At 31.3% G+C, this 6,386-nt stretch overlaps 1 long non-coding RNA gene across 1 annotated transcript; it reads right to left on the reverse strand.

Annotated features, from left to right (window-relative positions):
• On the reverse strand, positions 1 to 650 carry LOC131648435 (uncharacterized). The gene is made up of 3 exons (XR_009298148.1): positions 586 to 650; positions 193 to 304; positions 1 to 59 (listed from the first exon to the last, which is right to left on the reverse strand). It is a non-coding gene; the product is annotated as an uncharacterized LOC131648435 (long non-coding RNA).
• Between the last annotated feature and the right edge of the window lie 5,736 nt (positions 651 to 6,386).

A 6,386-nucleotide genomic window follows, 5' to 3' on the forward strand; every position in this document is an offset into this window, starting at 1 on the left:
GTCAAAATGAAAAGAAAATAGAACTCGGTCAATGATGGATCTGCACCCTTTTCCTTTCTCTACAAATTACAAAAGAAATAGAACTCGGTAAGTTTATCTATCAAAGTATATGCTTTTTATAGTTCTGTTTCAGGTTAATAAACTTTTTACTCTAAAAAATATAATGAAAAACATATAATATATATTATATACCATTCTTTTCCAATGCAAGCGATGAGGAATAGAAACCCCAGTGTGAAGAGATGCGCCACCTTAAAATTTTAAAGCGCAAAATATATGCATTAGCATCATTCTTTTGCAACACCTACATACATAAAAGTAGAATGAAAAAAACACGATAATCAAATAAAAAAGTTATACATTGCCCCATAAATATAATCCTAAAACTTGAAGAAAAAAAAAACACATGCAGTGCAAAGTCACGAGAATGTAAGGACATATTTACAGTTTTGGAACGTAGCTATAGATTGCGAGAACACATGGAGTACGGTTTTTTTACTATAACAATGAAACAATCTATATTTGATTAATTACCGCTTTCAATATTTGAGGATTCTTCCAAATAGTTTGAAAAAAATGAATTACCTTGAAGGTGATATTTCTTGCAGAGAAATAATTAGCGAAAACGGTAACAGAAGCAGTTCTATAAGTCCGTTGCTGTTCTCCATTGGGACCAGGATCACTCGTTCTATCATGCCATTCTATCACTGTTACTTCTCTTCCTTCACCTTCAAACGTTACGTACGGTTTCGTCACGGGAACCACCACTTTCTCTCTGCACCACAAAAAATAATTATAGTGTAAAAAATACAAGTGATAGTGCAAATTAGTAAGACTTATCTATGGACATGGTAGTACTAGCTAGTTCACAATTGCAGCGAATGGAAAAGAGTAGTGTTAACCATTATAGAATATTGAATGCAAGCAAGTTAGAATAGAATGTTTGAACGTAGAATTTGTTTGTACTATTGTATATTTATAATGTAGTATGGGCTTGGGAAAAGTGTGATTAAAATAATTTTGTAAATGTTTTCACTAAACATTTGAGAGGTCCGTCCTTGTATAACTAACACAAGTAACAAGCTAAATGCATATGATTTATATACACTCTAAATTGAGGGAGCCTGTTAGAAATAATGTAAGCAGGGTAGCCAATACTTGTAACAAGCTCAATGCATGTAATTTATACATGTGCAGATTCTCTCGTCCCGCTTTCATTGTTCTCTATCCCAACTCTCACAGAATTATTTGAAAGTCGAAGTAAAAATATTAACTGGTTCCCTTGTTTGATACATATCTTTCATTGACATCAAGTGCATGAGCTACAATACAAAGCAATGGAATCTGACATGGGATGGCCATATGTTTCACAGAATTTCAATTAACTTTTCTGATAATTAAAACTAAATCAATTAAAGATGCAAGTAATTAGTACTAATTAAATGGTTATAATTAATCTCTCAAATGTTTCATATCTCCCATCTGTCTCTTGTCTATACGGCCAACTACCATCATTCTCCATTAACTGTTAACACAACAGGTGGTCCCTGTCTCTCCATGATATATATAATACCACCAACACCTACCTCTTCATAATCCATATACATATCCACGAAATCAAATTAGATAAGAAACATGGTGTTTTAAAAAGTATTATCCACATACAAAATTAATTTTAATAACAATGCGAGATTAAGATTAAACCAACCAAGGAATCCACTAGTTTGGTTTGGGCCATCACTGTCAAATCAAAACTCTGTTATTGATTTGACCGCTAAAAATACCATTAAACCGAATAAATCCATTAAACTTAAAGATAAATTCTTCTTCACTTTTAAATTAAATAATACTCTTTCAATTTTGAGAGGGAGGGAAAGTAAAAGAAGCTACCAATCTGATCTTTTACTTGAAGAACATAAGTGAAGTTCTTTCCTGGTGGAATTGGACAGTTTGTTCCATATACTCCATCTTGCCATGAATTTCTTCTCTGCTCTACTCCATTCCTAATCAAGATTCATCACATCCTCTTAATATTAGCCTAACACTCAAATAATAGGAGCATTGTACTATTCAAAACTAACTTCGTACACCGAGACCTCCAAAAAAAGATAAGTTGATGTGCCAGTATTGGTGTTGTGCACCAGGATTGATATATGACACCGACTGCGACACTAGTAATTACATTATTTTTTTCAAATTAATACCGGTGTCGAGGTGTCAATGTCGGATGCAACTAAACATTTGTTTAGATCCGCGCTTGCATAGGAAACCTCCCATCCCAATCTAAGTTGGACGCAATATTCATGAAGCTACAATGTAAAGCTTCTGTGCAGCTGTGCTATTTCACTGCAATTTCATAAAATTCCAATGCGGATCCAAACATAGTGTACCTAAATCTTTGGGGAGGGAGACTTATAATCTACAGAAAACTAGAAGGCACCTAATGAACCTATTCACTAATATACACAAACCACAACTACTCCTACAGAAAGCACCACCAAATTATACTTTATAACAAGCACAATTAACCAAAAAATGTATCACTAAAACAAATTTAGTAAGTAGTGTTTAATTAAACCCCTACGTAAATCGATATCTAGTTTTTGATTGATTGTACTAACTCACGCTAGATTTAGCAAGTAACAAAATAATACCATATCATATTAGAGAAGAAGTCACCTAAAAAAATCAAACACACAATTAATTACCCACTGACCAAAAACAATTGAATTTGATTCAAAGTAGAGAGATTCAATACTAGGCAAGAAAAAGTATGTCGAAATTATTGGGAAACTTCATGTGCAAAGATTTAGAACATAAGGGAACATGTGGTTTTGATTGCTGTCCAACTTTTGCTTTAAGTGTTGAACAAGAAGCAATATAGTGATAAGAATCTTTACTCTCCACCAAACAATCTCCACCAAACAATTACTTGCAGTAGATAATAAGTTTGAACTTAGAGGCCATGCTGCATGCATATAAGCAAAAATGACATACATATGAACATTCAAAGGTTATTAACATATCCAAACCAGATCCCAATAATAAATTAAATTTGCACTCCCACTGTTACTAAACAACTTCACTCACATTCAAAATTGTTTTCTGCACGGTTGCAACGCGTTGGAATGCTCTCTCGGATTCCAAAGCTCGGACTCTGAGTTTTAGATCACCTTGCTCCTGTGGAAAATTTAAGTACAACAAGATGTGATCTAAAATATCAGAAATCCCAAACAAAAGAACAATCTATAAACACGGGCAACAGTTTAACATACCACAAATTCTTGAAGTAGCAGCCGTATAATGTTTTCTAGGAAAAGGTTCTCATCTTGGGCCAATTGTTTGTTTCTGTTAAATCACAAATCAAAACAAACAAACAAAAATCACAACCTTTAATAATGTCAAATCAAAGTTACTACAAAAGAAACCAAACACTTCAATTCTGCACCAGATTACAGTTGCATTCCTAACAAGCTGTCATGAACCAGTTCAAATATATAATCATGCTGCTATGTGTGGGATCTTGTAGTTCAGCAGCCACATTGTTCAATCAACAGAATAGGGTATTATGATTGTTCAAACAAGAGCTATAATTCAGATTCTGAAATACATAAAAATGCTATTGAAAATCGTCTCTATTATGAAGAATAGGAACAAAATTCAGACAAGAATAGGAACAAATTCACCACATCAAAAAAACAGGAACAAAACCCTAGCTATGGAAACTGAAATTCATGATTTCAATTGATTTTTAGCTTAAGCCATAACTTGATAGTACTGGTATTTCTTATTAAAGTGTGAAGATGCGGTGATGGGACTCCGAGGAACGAAATGTATATAATGTCAAGAGAATACCTGAATTGAAGTGTGAAGATGAAGAAGACCACAATGCTAGGCTCCGGCGAGATTGCGGCAACAGAACACCGGCGAAGACGCGGTGATAGCAACAGAACACGGTTGAACACAAGAGAAGTGATTTTTAGGTTTTGCAAATTTTATTTGCGTATGCGTAAGCGATTGAATATTGTTGGTTTTTGGCGTTTGAAGTTGAGTAGCTACAACGTGGGAGTGAGTGGGTGGGGGTTTCTTAGGTTTTTGAACATTGTTTAAACGTGAGAGTGAGTAATTTGTTGAAGGAATAAATATAACTAAAAAAAAGGGAGTAACACAGTGTAGTGGCTTAGTGGTTCACATAGTCCAATTAAATGATTTAAAATGTGGGTTCGATTCCCATCAAATTAAGTTTTTACAATTTTATTTTTTAAAAACAAAATAATTAATAGTAAAATTAATCTAAATAAAAAACCACCATAAATAAAATTAATAAAAAAATAGAAAAAATAATGATTAAACTTTTACAATTTTATTTTTTTAAATATAAATTCTCATCAAATTAAATTTTTTACAATTTTATTTTTTAAAAACGAAATAATTAATAGTAAAATTAAACTAAATAAAAAACCACCATAAATAAAATTAAGAAAATAGAAAAAATAATGATTAAACTTTTACAATTTTATTTTTTAAAATATAAATTCTCATCAAATTAAATTTTTTACAATTTTATTTTTTAAAAACGAAATAATTAATAGTAAAATTAAACTAAATAAAAAACCACCATAAATAAAATTAATAAAATAGAAAAAATAATGATGAAAATTTTACAATTTTAATTTTTAAAATATAAATTCTCATCAAATTAAATTTTTACAATTTTATTTTTTAAAAATGAAATAATTAATAGTAAAATTAAACTAAATAAAAAACCACCGTAAATAAAATTAATAAAATAGAAAAAATAATGATTAAAATTTTACAATTTTATTTTTTAAAATATAAATTCCCATCAAATTAAATTTTTACAATTTTATTTTTTAAAAACGAATTAATCAATAGTTAAATTAAACTAAATTAAAAACCACCATAAATGATATTAATAAAATAGAAAAAATAATGATTAATTTTTTTAAATATTGAAATATGTCAAATCCGCAGGTAATACCGCAGGAAACTTTCCTGCGGAATTACCTGCGGATTTTGTATTACAGTTTGGTTTTAACAAAAGTTAATGTTTCCTGCGAAATTACCTGCGGAATTTATATTACTGATAAATATTTGGTTTAAAATATATGATCCGCAGTAAAATCCGCAGGAATTCCTGCGGAATTTGCTGCCAATCCTGAATCCGTAGAAAATTTATTTATTTTAATAAAGTCCCAGGAAAATCCGCAGGTATACCTGCGGAAAACATTTCGCAGGAAATTCCGCAGGTAATACGTGTATTTCTAGTAGTGAGAGTTGGTGAGTAATTTTTTTCCGTGATGCACGGTGTCATCTTTTTGCAAAAACATGATGGTTGGATTTGGATAAACAGAGTATTTCCCACTATAGTTTCTAAAACCGTTCACTTCAAGGTGTTTACTTTTCATCCTCATACGAGTTTCACCTAAAGTAACATATATGCTTATGAAGAATATTGATCCTCTAGGTCTCGGTTTCCATCACTTGTAACCTTTCACGCCTTCAAGATAACAATAAAGTCACGCTTCACAACCTTAACATCAAGTTTGTCTTGCTTGATATGCACAACCTTCAAATTAGAGTAGTCTATTAGTTTTCCACTATGCATATGTGTTTTTAAGTCTATTCTTATGAATGGACATATGTCAAAATCATGTAAATTGCTATAACAATAGTCTTACCCTAAAGTCTCTTTGCCAACCCAACTCCAAACAACATGCATCTTACCCTCTTTAAAATTTTGTTTTTCATGCACTCAACTAAGACATTTTTTTTGAGATGTACCATCAACGTTTCTATGCGTTCTTATAACTTGTTTATTGAAAAACTCATTAAATTTTTTTGAAACAAACTCTAGAGCATTGGCAGTTCTTCTTTCACTGTCATGCCATAATCTCAAATTTATAACTTATTTTTGTCATGAAAGTAATGAATATGGCAAATAACAAATGAACTATTTAAAATATATAATCCACGCATTTTAATCTCATTAGCTACAATTAATGCAGCATGCAAAAATTTTAATGTCATATGCCGACTCTAATGTAATAGCCTATATTATCAAACATGCTTATGGATAACAAATTTCGCTTAAGCTCGAGAACATACCTCCCACTGCATCTAAAAAAACTCACAATTTTCAAATATATTTTATGTCTAAATGTAACAATACCATGAACTTTGCAAACCTTGTTGTCATTAAGTTGGACGACTTCACCTTTGGAGTCCATGCTCACCCCGTCTCTATTTCCAAACTCAATACTGCTACCATACTTGCACTCTCATAACCATCATCATTCCAGGAAATAACAATATGAACATAATCTTCATTGCCTCCTCTCGGGACAATCTTTCTTGAAGTGGTT

Source organism: Vicia villosa, linkage group LG2, assembly GCF_029867415.1.
Source record: "Vicia villosa cultivar HV-30 ecotype Madison, WI linkage group LG2, Vvil1.0, whole genome shotgun sequence".
In the NCBI taxonomy this organism is placed as follows: Eukaryota; Viridiplantae; Streptophyta; class Magnoliopsida; order Fabales; family Fabaceae; genus Vicia; species Vicia villosa.